Here is a 16,348-nt window from a genome sequence, read left to right as displayed (position 1 = left end):
CCCTTAGAATCTTTTAACTGCATTTATGCCTATGTATAATTTCTTTCACAGTGGCTTCTGTGTACCTGAAATTCAGACACTGGATTTCTTTTTTATTTTAGCTTTACTGAGATGTTATTGACAAATAACATATGTAAGCTTGAGACTTACCATGAGATAATATGATACATATATATATATTGCAAAATGATCACCACAATAAGAATAGTTAACTTTACATTTCCTCACATAACTACCATTTGTTTGCGTGTGTGTGATAACATTTAAGATCTATTTTCTTAATGACTTTTTTATATTCTTTATTTGTAGTTTTATTTGGTGATTGCATGGTTCCCAATCTTTCACCTTTCCATCTTAGTAGAATATAAATGACCTGAATAGAGTTGTCCATTTGGGTTTTTGCTATATTCCCAGAGCCCAGAAGAGAGTGGAGCATATACACACTCTTTCCAAGATTAGGATAAATTATAATTTTCTATGTCATATTTATTTATATTAAGTGGAGAGAAATAATCAGTTGGTTAAGTATTATTAAAAACATATTTTTTACAAGTTAACTATCTTTAAAATAAATGAACCATAATTTATATAGGTGTTTTTGATGATGAATATTTAGATGTTTTCAATAGCTTTCTAATAAAGTACCAATTAGAATGAACATCTTTCCAATTACAATGTTGATAGCCTCTGACTATTTCTTTAATGCCAACTTTTAAAAATGATCTTACTAGTATAAAAGGTATAGATGGTTATAAGTCTTGTAACATATATTACTAAGTTCATTTCTAGAAGTAAAATACCAGTTTATAGTCAATTCTGTTAGCCTATTGTAGAATCTCCTACAACCACCACATAACTACTTCTTGAATCTCTTAAGAGAGATATGTAAGATGTCTATATATTGGAGGTCTTCCTGTAGATTCCTCCTTCCAGGAGACAGAAACACCAGTCTCTCAATTTTAATGGAAAAACACAGTGGAAGCTGCATCCAGGTAAGAATAAGCTGGACTCTTAAGCAATTCGAATTTAGGAAGGCAGAGAAAATATGGAAAATATGGATAAAAATTATATATTTGGAAACCTAGTAGATATTCACTTGATTAGAGTAAACATTGGGGAATTAATATTAGACACTGTTGCCTTGATTGTGAAAAAAGGGAAATTAATTTCTTCTGAACACTTGTATGATTTATTTTCTACCTGTCAAAAATGATTATAGATATAAAGGTATTCCACAAATTCTAAGCAAATTGCAATCAAATTGGATTTGATCTTTCCATTGTAATGATTGTATGCCTTCCTGGAGTAGTATTTTCCCATTTTCAATATAGCTATTTCTGCAATAGTCTTGCAATGTTAGAAATTCCTTACTATCCACATAGATGTACAGGAGCTACGGATAAGAGAACAGGTACTCAAAGACCAAGTCCTAATATGAATTTTAAAAGCCACAGGAAAATGAGAATTGTGTATCAGTAAAGCTTGTTAATCTCTATTTTGGCAGGATAGGAGGAGTTCTGGGTGGCAGGAGTCTGAAAGTCTAGAAAAGATTAGAGGATGGTGTTTTCTTCCCCTAATCTCCCTACTCAGCACCAGCTACTTTATGTAAGGGAACTGGGAGGCATCACTTCTCAGTATGAATCACACTACAGTGGTTTACTTAAAACCCTGCTCAGAAGTGTTGCCCTGTACTCAATAGTTCTTCTAACTCCCATGTGAACACAATAGGCAAATAAAAGAAAGATGTATCATAAACAGAACTGTGGCTTTTAAAGTCTGTTCTGGGATCACCTGATTCAGACCTTGAATAATGGTCTCCAAATTTTGGTTTGAATAAGAAACAAGAGGCGGTTGTAACATAGACATCTTTCTAGACCTTGTTTCCAGACAATGAATCTGCATTTTTTACTATTCTACAACACTAATAGAGGTGTAATTTATAGTATCACATCTTAAGAAATACCCCCTAAAATTTTTTCGTATGTTTTGAGGAAAGAGAACAGTTCTCAACTACACTTTGGTTTTATAGGTTATATTTGTCTCCAAATTCTAACCACTCAGGAAATACACCCCTGACCTATCTTAACACACCTCTTGCATGAAGAATAAGTACTACTTTTTGATAAGGAACCCGTGTATTTTCACCTTAAACTTAGTATATGAGATACTGCATCAATTTCCATAAATTATAATCATGTTTATAATTACATTTATATTTAATTATATAATTAAAATTACCTTTATAATCATAATATTTAGAAGAAATACCATCTTCAAAGGCAGGGTAAAAGTTTATGTATAGACTTGACATTGATATCAATGTTTTATTTTATTTTATTTATTTATTTATTTATTTTTTTTGATATCAATGTTTTAATGTAGCTCTGTGACTCTTAGTAATTTAAATGATCTGATCCCTGGTTTACTAGGACAAAATGAGATGTTTGGATATGATTTGTGAAAAACTCGTGTTTTTATTGTTTTCTGTTTATTTTTTGTTTTTCAAGCATATTTCTCAAAGTGAATGCTTACAATTCACTCTATTAATTTATTGTTTTTCATTATGCATATTAAAATAATTTGACCAGTGACTCAAGACTAGCTGGTCATTAGAATCACACAAAGAATTTTTAAATACCTAAGCTTGGCCCCACATCTGACCAAGAGAATCAGAATCTCTAGAGATGGGATTAATGTATCACATTTCTTTTAAAGCTATCTAGGTAATTCCAGTCGACAGCATGAGTTGGGAATTAGTGGCATGGATTATTGGCAAGGCAAGTTTTGATTCTGAGGTTAAAATTCATCTTCTCATTCACATGTTGCCTATGTTTCTATCTCAGTGGATGTGTGAATTTCAGCTTACATTTCTTCAGCTGCACAAATGCTTCTCTAGTTGTTGGATATTGACACAAATAAGAAGGAGATATCTAAATCATTATTTCATAAATGACAAGATCTATGACCACATTTCCTATGGGAATAGAAAAAACTAGAATAAAATCCTCTATTTTTTCTGAAAGTCATTTTTTTCAGGTTAAAGATTTTTTTGTTTTTTCCTAGATAGGTATTGTTTTACTATTTTGGTGTTGAAATATTTTCTTGAAGAAACTGATGGTGAAATTACATTATTGATGTCTTAATGGCTTAATTCAGTGAAATAAATTTTGGTAAGTCTATGTCGGTATTTAGTTTTATGAAATTTTCTGATCAGTGGAAGTTTGGGAAGCATTGAATTAAATAACTGAGTCATACCCAATTGCTTTGACCTGTAGAGTTTAGGAAAGTAGCTATTTACCAATCATTATGGTTGTATTTCAATTCTAAAAAAATTAACCATACCACTGAGAATGACTAAATATAAACTGTGCTTATTTACATGTTGTTCTTGTATGTTGCATATACTGTACCTATGTATTATTCTATGACCTGATTTTCTATTTCATAATATATTAGGAAAATATTATTTTCATAATATGTAGCATGATTATATTATTATATTCTATAATTGATGGATTTAGGATATTCTCAAAATTTTGCAAACATAATGAAATTTTCAATCAACATGCTGTTACTATATATTATACACATGCAAATATTTCTATAAAGTACATTTTAAAAATATCTCTTTGGAGAGATACTATTTTTAAAAAGCCAGAATTATTTTTCATTCTCCATGAGAATTTATTAGAGTTCTTGTTCTCTTGTATCCCCACACAAGATATTACCAGTATCTATCATTTCTAACAACCTAAGAAAAAAAATGCATCTCTAAAAGAATGAATCTATTTCTAATTTATGTGTTGGAGAATTGGTAGTTTTTCTTCTGTGAACTGCATGTCTATAACTGTTTTCCGCTTTCTGCTTGTTTTTCTGGTTCAGATTATTTTTCTCTATTGTTCTTATGAGAAAATGGATTTTACAGAGATTCGGTGTTTGCCCAAATGTTAAACACAACACAACTATAATGTTGCAAAAGTCGGAACTCAACCCAAGCAGTTTGGCTCTATCTCTAGAACTCTCCACCACTTTACTGATACCATGAACAGAATGGGCTGGAAAGACCAAAGTTGAATAGTAGGGCTAAAACAACAAGGTAAACAGTCAAGGAAATAAAGATTAGATTTCAGAACCTGTTCTTGGAGAAGCCAGTTGGTCAGAAATCTACATAGGAAATAGCAAAAACAAAGATAATTTAGTGCAAAAATTCTTGGATGATTATATTAAATTAAAAGCCAGCAAGAACAAGAAAATAAACAAACTTGGGAAACTAGGCTTGAGTTTTAGCAGGTTTCTATGGAGTTTGTTTCTTTTTCTTCTTGCTTATGGAAGACACAAAAGTCGATGCAACCCAGCAGGGTACTTTATTCTGCTGTAAAGACATGGCTCATCATCACATTCAGGCAGTTGGTCCTTGCCAAATGGTCCCACCTGAAGATTTACTCTTTTCAGGGTGGTGCTACTGTCACCTCTTTGATATATTACTCACCTAATAAATCCAAGTGTCATTTCCCCATGGGCAATTTTATTAAAGTTTTTACAGTAAGACTCTCATGCTGTGGTTGGATCTTTATATTTCAAAAAAACATAGGTAAAAAGTTTCTACATTTCTAGGTTTCTCTGTATCCTGTACTTGGTGACACTCATGCCAAGTGATTTAAACATTAGTGATTTAAGCTTCATCTGAGAGCTGAACAGAGAATTGGAAGGAAACTCAAACTCATAAGAAAACTGGCTCCGAGGGTGGGGTCTGGCAGCCTCACCTTGTAGGCCACAATTTAGACTGAAAAGGCAAAGGAAATAGAGCAAAGCAAGAGACAGTTTGTCTGCCAGGGATGGAGCCCCACTGAAACACTGGAGAAAGACATGTATCTTTGTCCTATAATTAATGTTCATTTTCCTTAGATACAATATTTTTCTTTTCAATTTCATTATTTATTTCTCTTCATTAGCTTGAAGTTTATATCCTCTTTCCATACTGGTACTACCTATCCTTAAAATTTGGCTTAACAAAATTTATATATAGTTGAACAAAACAGGTTTTTGGTCTTCTAAACAATACAAGGATATTAGAATACTTTAAGTGTGGGCTGTATTTTCTTCTGAATGAAATGCTATTGCAACTGAGTGACTAAGTTCCATCTTGTAAACTGTAAGTCCAAAAATTAGATACTTATTGTATTTATGCTTGTTTTGTTTAATAATTTTTCTTATCATAGCCATATATATTTTTCTATTATTCTTCCATTTTTCATCTCCTCTATTCTGGTATTTTTCTTGAATATATTTTAATAATTCTTTAGTAAATCTTTCCAATTTTTAAGTCTGAATTCTTAATTTGCTCTTGAAATGTGTCCTGAGAATTATTTTCTTGTCTTACATTATAGATATTATTCTACTTTGCAAAGGTTTATCTTTTAATTGTTGCGAAATCATCTGTCTCATTCTTGGTAAGTAAACTATTTGTTTTTAAATGTTGGCTGCTTTTTTGGTTCATCTCTTTAATGTCATGTTATTTGATTTTACTCTAATATTTTAAATTTCCAATGTTAAGAGTATTAGAGATTCCTGAAAATGCTATTCCTATCTTTGTGCTAGAGTGGAAAATATTCAATTATATTTCAGGTATGTCCTTGATCTCATTATTCTAGTTCCTCTGGAATCCTAAGTAGACAGATGTTTTAAAAAACACTTATTATTTTATTATGTAGTTCAGTATTTCTTCCAGGGTTTATATCACTTAGTCCTTCTTGGCTTTTAACTTGCACCTATCTTCAAATTGCTTCACTCTCCTTTTGACTTTGTGTAACTCCATGTTTAAACTGCTATTAAATTTCTAAATTTAATTCTTTTGGGCTCTTAAACTTTCTTGAAATGTTTAATTTTTTTCAAAAGACTATTATTAATAGCCTCTGGATTAGTTATACTTTATAAACATTTAAAAATATTAAAATCAATTATTTGTGCTTTGTCTCATAGTTCAATATCAGCAGTGCTTCTGTCTCTGATTCTGTTATTTAATATTAATGATTAATCTTGGTCCTTTCTGCTTGTTTCTTATGTATTCATTGTGAGTTAATAATCCTTGAAACTTGACCTTTAAATTCTGGGTTTAGTTTTATTTAGTTAGTTAGTTAGTTCATTTCCCCAGGGACAGTTTGTGTTTGTGTCTCTAGAGTCATAGAGGCATTCCTATCTGGGGTCTTTTTAATCTAAATTATCTCCTTGCCATATTTTTAGGTTGTGAAGGAAGAGTGAGTTCTCTCTCTACATAAGCATGAGATCAGACTTTCGGTTGGGAAACCCCAGGGGGATATTTTTCCCTTCTATTCCTTCTACTCTCCACATGCCTAGATACATTCACATCTTCTGAGAGTAAGCATTTGCTTTGTTTTTGTTTTTCCTTGTTCATTCACTGTGAGTTATCTTTCTCAGGGTTCAGGTTTTATGTAAGGGTCTCCTATCAGATAGACTTGTCATTTTGCATGGACTTTAAAAGACTTTATCTCTTAGCTCTGGAGTGGTAAACCAACTGTGCTAAACTACCAAGAACAATCCAACATCCCCAGGACAAAGGCAAGCTTTAACAATTGTTTGTCTGTCTGAACTTGTGCATTCTCACATTTTTTTCAGAAAATATTCTTTTTCTTTACTAAGCTAACTATATATTTTTAAACTGTCCATTGAACAGTTTTAGCTATTTTATACCTAGAAAATTTCTCTGAACATCTAATCATCTGTATTGCTAGATAATAAAACCCCTGTTGTATTTGTTTTTGATTAGAAAAATGCAAGTTTGAAAAGATGTCAATTTAGACCATATTTATCCATTAATAAAAAGTAAAGTCACTGCAGCATGGAATTTTGAGATTTATTTGATAACCTTATTATTCTAAAGGATGTATATAAGAACAAATATGGAATTTTTAAAAATTAAGACTTGAAAATTGAGTAATGAAAGCAAAAGAATGCTGCCAGGTATCAAGATCTATTTCAGAATTTACTTAAATGTAAGGGGCAGGCACAAGGAGAATCATGTAAGATTAATAAGACAAAGTAGACTTAGCATGAGACCCAAATAGATATGAAAATTGAAAGCAGAATTCCAAATAATGTAGCAAAAATGAGTTATACGATACTAATGTTATAAAGGATTGGCTGGTCATTTGGAAACAATACATCTAAATTCCAGATATATATTCCAATATAACCATTGTTAATTACAATGATTTACATAAGATGATAATACTTGATAATCAGATTTTATCATAGAGTAGATTTTTCTAAGAATAACTTAAAACCCAGAATTCATATAGAAAAATATTGATAAATTTCATTTATCTATAGAACACAAGTGAGTGAAAGGTCAATAGGGAAAGATAATGGTAGCTAATGGAAATAAAAGAGGAAAGAGTTGGAGAAGGTTAGAGAGAATAAATGAAATAAGAGATGGAAGGAAGGGTTGAGGAAGAAGAGGAAAGAAATGACAGGAAAGAAGGAGGAGCAGGGGAGGAGTAAGGAGAGAGGGAGGATGAGAAGACAAGGGCAAGATATAAAATACACAAAAGACAACTTGAGAAAATTATTTACAACAAGCATATGATTGATACTGCTAATTTCCCAAATGTAGAAGTGTTATCACTGTTAGACTAAAAGCTCCATAAAATAATGAATCACATTTGTATGATACATCACTGTATCATTATTTATCATGTATGATGCCACAGTATGTAGACAAAAAGAAAAAAAAAACAGTTTGCCACAGTTTGTAGACAAAAAGAAAAAAAAAACAAAAACAAAAACTAAGTAGATTTAAAATAAATTAAATAATTCTAAAGAAAAAGAATTGACCCAAGAGAAAAACAGGCAACTCTTAAAAGATAATAAAAGGAATTGATAAACACTGGAAATTTATTCAAAATTGTTAATAATTGAAGAAATAAAATAACACATGAAAAATATAGTTCATTTTTCATATGTAACATAGTTAAAGGTTAAAAGTTCTAAATATAGAGATTTGAAAAATAGAAGCATTTTAATTAGGAAAAAGATCAAATGCTTATTATCACCACATTAATTTTTCATTGCTTTAAAGTTCTGACATCTCAAACAGAAAAAAGATATAGATACATAAAATAAAGCAAAATAAAAGAAAGGGATTAGAAATGAAAAAATCAGACAGCTATTATTTATAAAGAGATGACTTTTTACTTATAAAAATTAAATAAATAAAGATAATTAGAACTTGTGAAAAATGATTACTTGTTATTAGTGCAATGTAAAAAGAAATCAAATTCCTATGAACCAAGAAAAAAATTAATAAATGTAAGTTTTTAAATGATGGCATTTCAAAGAAGAATAAAATATGTTTCAAAAATACCCTAAGACAACAACTGCTAAATCTATATAAATCTTCATAGAAAATTATATATAAAAGACTAAAGGAAGCTTATATCAAATGGAGGTACCCTATTTATTCAAGGAAAATACTACATTTGGACTTCATATAAATTGCATTATGTATTATTATTATAGATCTTTTGGGTCTTATATTTTGCTCACTATTTATATTTATACTTGTATTTATATTTTGAGATTAATCAGTGTTGTTACCTATAGTTCATTTATTTTCATTGCTAGGTATACACAATGACTTACTGATAGATTTTTTTTTTGATGGATATTTGGGCTTATTCCAGTTTTATGTATAATAAACAGTGCTGCTATGAACACTCCTATTCATGTAAGTACTGCAAATGAGAAGATGTTTTTGTAAGGAGTGGAATGTAATGGAAATGTAGATCAGAGAATATGTATATTAAATTTATTAGATAAAGCTGAACTTCAAAATGGTCTTATCAAATTACAAACCCATCAGGACTTCAAGTGTCTTTTTCTTGCTCTACATCTTTGTCAATATTTGTCTTGTTTTCAACTGGCCACCCATTTACTAGGTAGATAGTCCTATCTTATTGTGGCCTAAATTTACTTCCTCTTCTTAATAATAAAGAGATTAAACACTTTACATATATTTAATAACCACTCAAATTTAATCTTTGTAAATGCTGTTTTTTGTTCTGTTGTCAATCTTTTTCTAATTTGTTTTGCAGAAATTATTATTTTTTAAATATTTTATTTATTTATTCATGAGAGACACAGAAGAGAGAGAGAGAGAGGCAGAGACACAGGCAGAGGGAGAAGTAGGCTCCATGCAGGGAGCCCAATGTGGGACTCGATCCCGGGACTCCAGGATCACGTCCTGGGCCAAAGGCTAAACCACTGAGCTACCCAGGGATCCCTGAAATTCTTTTTTATATTTTGAATATTAGTACTTGTTGGTTACAAATATTGTGTTGGGGAGGAAAAAATTTATTTTATCCTTCAAGATTCTTCTGGCTCTAAGAATTAAATTGACATGAGACAGATTGACAGAAAATTGGATTTAATTACATACGCATGGGGAATCCACATAAACATGAGAGATTCCAAAGACAGGTAAAACGAAGTTATTATATATTATATAATATATATTATATATTATATTATTATATAACATATTATATATGTTATTGTAGATTGAGAAGAAGTGGGTAGGGATCTGGGGCTGCAAAGAGATGGAAGGCAATTCATAGAAAGAATGGAAAGAGTAAATGATAAACGAATATTTGCTGGGCCATTCAGAAAAAATGGGGCACAGAGGACGTTGATCAAACAGGCCTTGCTAAGTTCCCTTCTACCATACCTAGTTCATATTATATTATGGTTAATTATGGTTATAGCTTCCTTCCTGGGACAGGTTCTTCTCTAACTAAATCCTTTTAGACAGTTAGCATGAAGGCAAAAAAAAACTTTCTGAGTCTTCTGTTCTACAGAAGTCTACAGTTGCAACTATTTTCTCTCACTTTATGATATATCTTTTTTTTAAATGCTAGTTTAAAGGTGTCTCTAAGCATTCTTAAATTTAATATGATTTAGCAATAGGCTAAATGACTAGTGCTTTTAGTGTCATTCCAGAAGATATTGCCATTCTATAAGGTCATAAAAATATCCTTCTATATTGTTAAAAATAGGTGTATTCTTTTGTGTAAGGTATGAGTTAGCCTAATGTTATTTTTTTGCTAATTGTGTTACCAATCATTTCAGCTTCATTAATTGCAAACACCATCCTTGAACTTTCCTTTGAAGTGGCATGTGTAAAGTCCATATATGTGTGGGAGTGTCCTGGGGATTTAAGAATTATATGAGCATTTTCTACTTTCATTTTTCCCATATGTAATTTGAATGAAGGAGTCAAGAATGGAAGGAAATTTGGTTTCCTAAATCAACACATGAAGAATAGCATTGGCTGAATAGGAATACTTACATTAATGTAAGTATTCCTATGGTAGCATGGTATAGATATCTTTTTTTTTTTTTCCACATGTAACAGCTTATTTCAAAATAACCTATTTCAGATTTGTTGTATCTTTGTGGACAAAGAAAGGGTCGTGTTTTATCCTTCTGCATAGCCTTAACATTTAGGCCTGGGGTCATAAAGCATTTTCCGGTTTTGCAAAGCACTCTCAACTCTGCGGTTGTAACAAGGAAACAACCATAACACATAAACAAATGAGTGTGGTTGCATTCCAATAAAACACTATTTAGAAAAATGGGCTATGGGCCAAATTTGATCTGTGAGTCATACTTTGCAGACCCTTTATTTTGGCAAATGTCTAGCAAAAAGTAGGTGGATGTGAGGGCAGGTAATACCTAACCTTTCGTAACACACTGCCAAGATATTACTTTGTCCATGCTCTTGTAGCTTCTTCCTTTAGTAGAAATCAGATTCAAACTGGTTCAAGATGGTGAGGAAATGATCTGCCCTTGGGTTCCTCCCACATCTTTTCTCTCTAACACCATAACACATCTAGGCTCTCATTCTAGCAAGGGCTGGTGACAAAGGAACATTACCATGGCCTGTCAGAAGCTGGTTTTCTCTTGAACCAGGGCCGATTTCCTTTCTCCACCTTTGTACTTTCTTGTCTGTATATATCCAGGTTGCTTCTACATACAACTCAGGGCCCATAGAGTTGTGATTTTTTGGACCCACTCTAAGTGAACATGTGTGCAAAGACCTCAGAATGTACATTCAGAGGCTATCCCTGAGCAAAGCACATTGCAGAACTCTGCTAAGAAGCAGAGAGCATGGGGGCTCTGGGTTAATTTGGCACGTTTCTCAAATGTGATGCTCACAGAAAGAATTTCCCACATTCTGATGTCCTTTTATTTCAAGTTCTTCCTGACTTGGCCCTTCATCCTTTCTCTCTCCAAGCACGCATTTTGTCCTTCTCATTGCATTATGAAATGCAGTCGCGTTATGGCACTGAAATGCAGTGGCATTTCAGAAGTCTTGGAACATTTCAGACCCCATCATAATAATACCCCTGGGAAAGGGGCACTGATGGACTCAGGTGTCTCTTTTAAACACAATAATCTATTTCAATTAAAACAGTAGAGTTTGCCATCTTAGAAGCCTGTCTCCATGGCAGTTGCCAAGATGAATGAATCAAAATTTGGCAGCTCCTAGGTTTAAAGTCCCTCAAAGCCAAATTTCTGCAAGGGAGACGGTGGGAAGTGGGAACTTTGGTAATTTATCTCTACTGCTTTACTGAACAACCCTGAGAAAAAGTTGCTTTTTGTTTGTTTTTGTTCTTGCTTTGCTTTTGCTGTTTAAGAGAATGGGAGAAGAAACATTTTCTCAGCTTCCCTGAGTGGTTCTCATATCTTCCTTTCTAATTCATAGTCTTTGCTTTTCACTTGTTTTTTTTTTTTTAATGGTACTGTATATTTGACCAATTTCATAAAACAGTGTGATCAAGTGTTCAATTAATATTAACCTTTTGCAGTTAAGGATCATTCAGTAATTTTAACTGAATATGTGAATTTTCACCAATTTTAGATGTCCTTCAAAGTGCCTAAAGACAGGCAGTTTATTTTATTCAACAGGTTAAATGGAAGCAAATTTCCATTTTTTATTAGGAGAAGCCTCAGCCCTGCATTTAAGACTTCCAATTGATTAAGTCAGACCCAGCCAGATTATCTAGGAAAATCTCCCTATGAAATTAATAAAGGGAAGCCTCACTGAAAATGGAATCAGGAATCCCTGAGGGGGAGCTCTCATGCATATACCACCTGTCCTGCTTATTATATATTCCTTGGCAGGAAGAGGCTTACTTTCCCCCTAGCAGGAGGAAGAAAGTTTTCCCTGCCTTAGCAATAGCCCAGGCAATGAGATGCTTTCATCTACTAACCAATGAGAAACTATACACTTCAGACCCCCAGTTTCCTCCAATGGATTGGACTTCTGTTCAAAACAACTCCTCCCAACACCACTTCCTCCACCCCCATACTTTTCTCTATAAAAGAACTCTTCTCTCTTTTGTTCTTGGAACCTGCCTGTGGTTTGCCATCGTTTGTAGGTCCCAAATTGCAATTCCTCTGCTATTTCTGAATAAACTATGCTGGTAAAATAACTGGCTATTTTTATTTTTAGGTCCATAGCCCTTGCTTAAAGTCAAGTGATTCAGGACTTTAATTACATTTAAAAAATCTCTTCTCGAGGTGCCTGGGTGGCTCAGTGGTTGAGCGCCTCCCTTCTGCTCAGGGCATGATCTTGGAGTCATCGGGCTCACTGCATGGAGCCTGCTTCTCCCTCTGCTTGTGTCTCTGGCTCTCTTTGTGTCTCTCATGAATAAATAAATAAAATATTAAAAATAAAATCTCTTCTCAGCAACACCTATATTAGTGTTTCATTGAATAATTGGAGACTATCTCAACCAAGTTGACCAGGTCCAAAGAGCTGACACAACTGTAATCCTTAGTTACTATGTTACTATTTTCACTTACATAGCTCTTTGCTTTGTTTTTCTTTCTTCTCTCTCTTCTTTTCTCTCTTCTTTCATTCTTCCTTTGGAGTCATTACCTGTATTCACAAATGTGTCTGCTTCTCCTCTCTGGACAGATAGTGGGTTTCCATTTCCTGGTCCTTTCATTGGATCCTGCATCTAGTTTTGTCAGTGATCTGTGAAGAATGTCACTCGTGAGAAATCACCTAACACAATGATGGACACAACCTATGGCTTGTGTAGGTACAATTAGGATGGGAAGATAAGCTATCAACCCATGAGCTATTGATCAACAAGTCTCATCAATTCATTGTAAGTTCTAGGGCACAGAGTTCAAAGAAAGAAGATATTCCAATGAGCCTAAATATAGGTGTAGATTAGCTGGGCAATGGAGTGTAACAAATAAAACAGTGAAGGCAGGGTGAGCCTGGGCATTGTGAAACACACCTGGTTTCAATTCCTTTTATTAATTTTTTCCATTTTTAAATGTGTTCATTTCTTCACATTTTTGTGTGCATATAGTTTGTTCTAAATATTATTCTAAGGTCCTTGCCCTCACAGATTGTAAAATAAAAAGAAAAATTATGTAATTGTATAATGTGATACTTATTAAGGAACAGGTTGCTGAGACCTCTTTTAGATGAGAAGTTCAGAGGAGGGCATGAACAACAACTGAGTAAGGAGAAATGTGCTGTATCAAGAGGCGAGGCAAGAGAACAGACACAAGGCCATAAGGCAGAGAAATCTCTGATATGTGGAAAGCCAATGCAATTAAAATATAGAAAGAAAGTAAAGACTGGTATGAGAGAGGTGGGAGACCTAAGCTACTACCAGATTTATTTAGAATCACATAGGCTCCAAAGCCAAGGTAGCGACATTTGCTTTTAGATACTAAAGGAATCTATGTCACTTATGGTAAGGTGGTTCTGTCCCTGAGCCTCAGTTTCCACATTGTAAAATAAAAATACTTCCCTCAAATCAATATAATAAATAAAGCAAGACATGTAAAAATGTAAAAATCTTAGCCTAGTTCTGGGCCATTCAAACAAAACTAAACACCAAGATCTCCTCACTTTCCTTAGTGAACATAATTTACACACACACACACACACACACACACGCACACATTTCTTTTTTTAATTTTTAAAATTCTTTAATTAAATTTAATTTAGTTAACATATACTGTATTATTAGTTTCACTGGTAGAATTTAGTGATTTATCAGTTGTATGTAACGCGCCATGTCCACAATAGCCAGAATAGGGAAAGGGCCCAGATGTCCATTGACAGAAGAATGGATAAAGAAGATATGGTATATATACACAATGGAATATTGCTCAACATATATATATTTCTAGGATAAAAGAGAAAGCTGGGGATCCCTGGGTGGCGCAGTGGTTTGGCGCCTGCCTTTGGCCCAGGGCGCGATCCTGGAGACCCGGGATCGAATCCCACAGTTGGGCTCCTGGTGCATGGAGCCTGCTTCTCCCTCTGCCTGTATCTCTGCCTCTCTCTGGCACCACATACAAGAACTCAAACAACCTGAGTTTTCCATATCCTTTCTCTCAACTGACATTCAGTGATTTATAAGATCCAATAGGCTCCACATTATTGTTTGTAGAGCAAGTTATTCTAAATTTTATGGGTGACTGAGGTTCACTGGTCAGAGATGGGAAAGATATGAAAGGATGTAGCATTAAAGCTGTATTCCAAATTACTTTGGACAACAAATAGAAAAAAAAGAACAAGAAGTGAATACATGACCATTTAGAACTGGTAAAGATGTTGTGGTTCACAGAAAAATATCAGATAATAGAAGCAGATATACTTGCAAATTTTGTTTCTCAGAGTTCATTTCTTATTGTATTTTACCACTACATCTCCATAGGATACGTTTATTATTTTTCAATAAGACTTTGCTGCAAATCCACTGTGGAATTTGGCAGCTGACATTAAACCCTCTCAGCACTAGTTTCATTATATGTAAAATGAGAAAGTTGGATGAAATGATCTCTAATGTCATAAAAAATTAGGTCTCTCATTTCTTTAGTTCCCAGAGAGATATGTTATGCTGCAGTTTAATTTGTGAAGTAATTTGACAGCCAATTTTCTTTGATGATATCTTATTGTTGGGGGAGTTAAAATAAAGATGGTAATTTTCAGTCATGGCTACAAAAGCCAAAATTCTCCACGATGAAATGCAATGATTTCTTCTTGTTGTCTTGTTATTCCTCCTCCTCATTTTTCTTCTTTTTCCTCTTTTTTTTTTCCTGCATTGTCTTCATTACAAAGGTCTCATAAAAAAATGTTCCACTATACAAACAAATCTCCAGCATTAAACCATAACCTTTGAAAATGTATCATCTAAAACCACTAGCAGGATACACTTTACTGTCTTTAATTTATGGAGGCAGATGGAGATCGGGCCTTACTGAGGGTCCAGAAATATCTGACTGATCTACCAAGAAGTGAGTTCCATCCATTTCACTTTACTCACTATAGCTCAGCTCAGATATAACTTCCTACTAAAAGCCTGAGTTTTCTAAAGATTATGATGGTTTTATATCACAGCAAAACAAAAACACAAGTAACTGTCACTTGTACCTGATGCCTTAAAGGGACCTTCAACCAGGCTATCAGAGTAACATTTTCACAGATGGTTTCCAGAGTCTTCTTTTTCCTCCTCCTTTTTTCATCTTTTTTTTTTTTTTATCATTTTTCTTTATAACATACCAATATACCCATAACACCATCACCAAAATCAAGGGGATAGACAAATCAAATACCTCTCAAAATTTTCTTGTAATCCTGACTTACTGATTATTTTTGTGGTAAGAACACTTAACATAAGATCTACTCCGTTAATACATTTTGAAGTACATGATACAGTATTGTTAACTGCAGGTGCTATGCTATATAGCAGGCTTCTAGAACTTATTCATCTTGCACGATTGAAACTATACCCATTGTACAACAACTGCCCATTCCCTCCCAGACACTGGCAACCACTTTTGCGTTCTCCTTCTTATATCCAAATCCAAGGTGTATACTAAAACAAAATGGCTTTTCTATTACCAGGATCCACCTCCGTTAGAAAGTAATGGCATTTGTCAATTATTTGTTTCAGTTGTACTAAGTTCCAATTAACTCTCCTCTAAAATGAGGATGAGTACTTACTGCTTGTGCTTAGCATATATGCAATTGTGTTTGTATAAAACACTGAGGAGAGGAGCTAGATGTAAGCAACCCGGAAGTGCTTAAAGGATCCTGACTGTGGCTGAACCATCTTGGAGACTTTTCTCTTCAAATAGATTTCAGAACACTAAATTATAGTCCTCAGGCCTTAAATATAATTTCCAGGAGCTTTTGTTCCCCACATCAAACATGAGTAGTTATTTATAAGCCTTTCTCCATGATATTTCCTCTCCGGCTGCAAAGGATAGAGGGGACTTCTGTTGTCCAGGA

The 16,348-nt window shown here is 33.4% G+C and overlaps 1 long non-coding RNA gene across 1 annotated transcript in view; it reads left to right on the top strand.

The window, feature by feature from the left end:
* Window positions 1-5,013: 5,013 nt before the first annotated feature.
* Window positions 5,014-16,348, top strand: part of LOC112662413 (uncharacterized) — a 69,978-nt gene continuing 58,643 nt past the window's right edge. Inside the window, exons 1-2 of the long non-coding RNA XR_004814886.1 lie at window positions 5,014-5,152; window positions 5,388-5,450. This is a non-coding gene — a long non-coding RNA (uncharacterized LOC112662413). The remainder of the gene's footprint in view (window positions 5,153-5,387; window positions 5,451-16,348) is intronic.

Source organism: Canis lupus, chromosome 13 (assembly GCF_003254725.2).
Source record: "Canis lupus dingo isolate Sandy chromosome 13, ASM325472v2, whole genome shotgun sequence".
In the NCBI taxonomy this organism is placed as follows: domain Eukaryota; kingdom Metazoa; phylum Chordata; class Mammalia; order Carnivora; family Canidae; genus Canis; species Canis lupus.
Note: the sequence above shows the minus strand (reverse complement) of the source record. Positions and strands in the feature narration are given on the sequence as shown.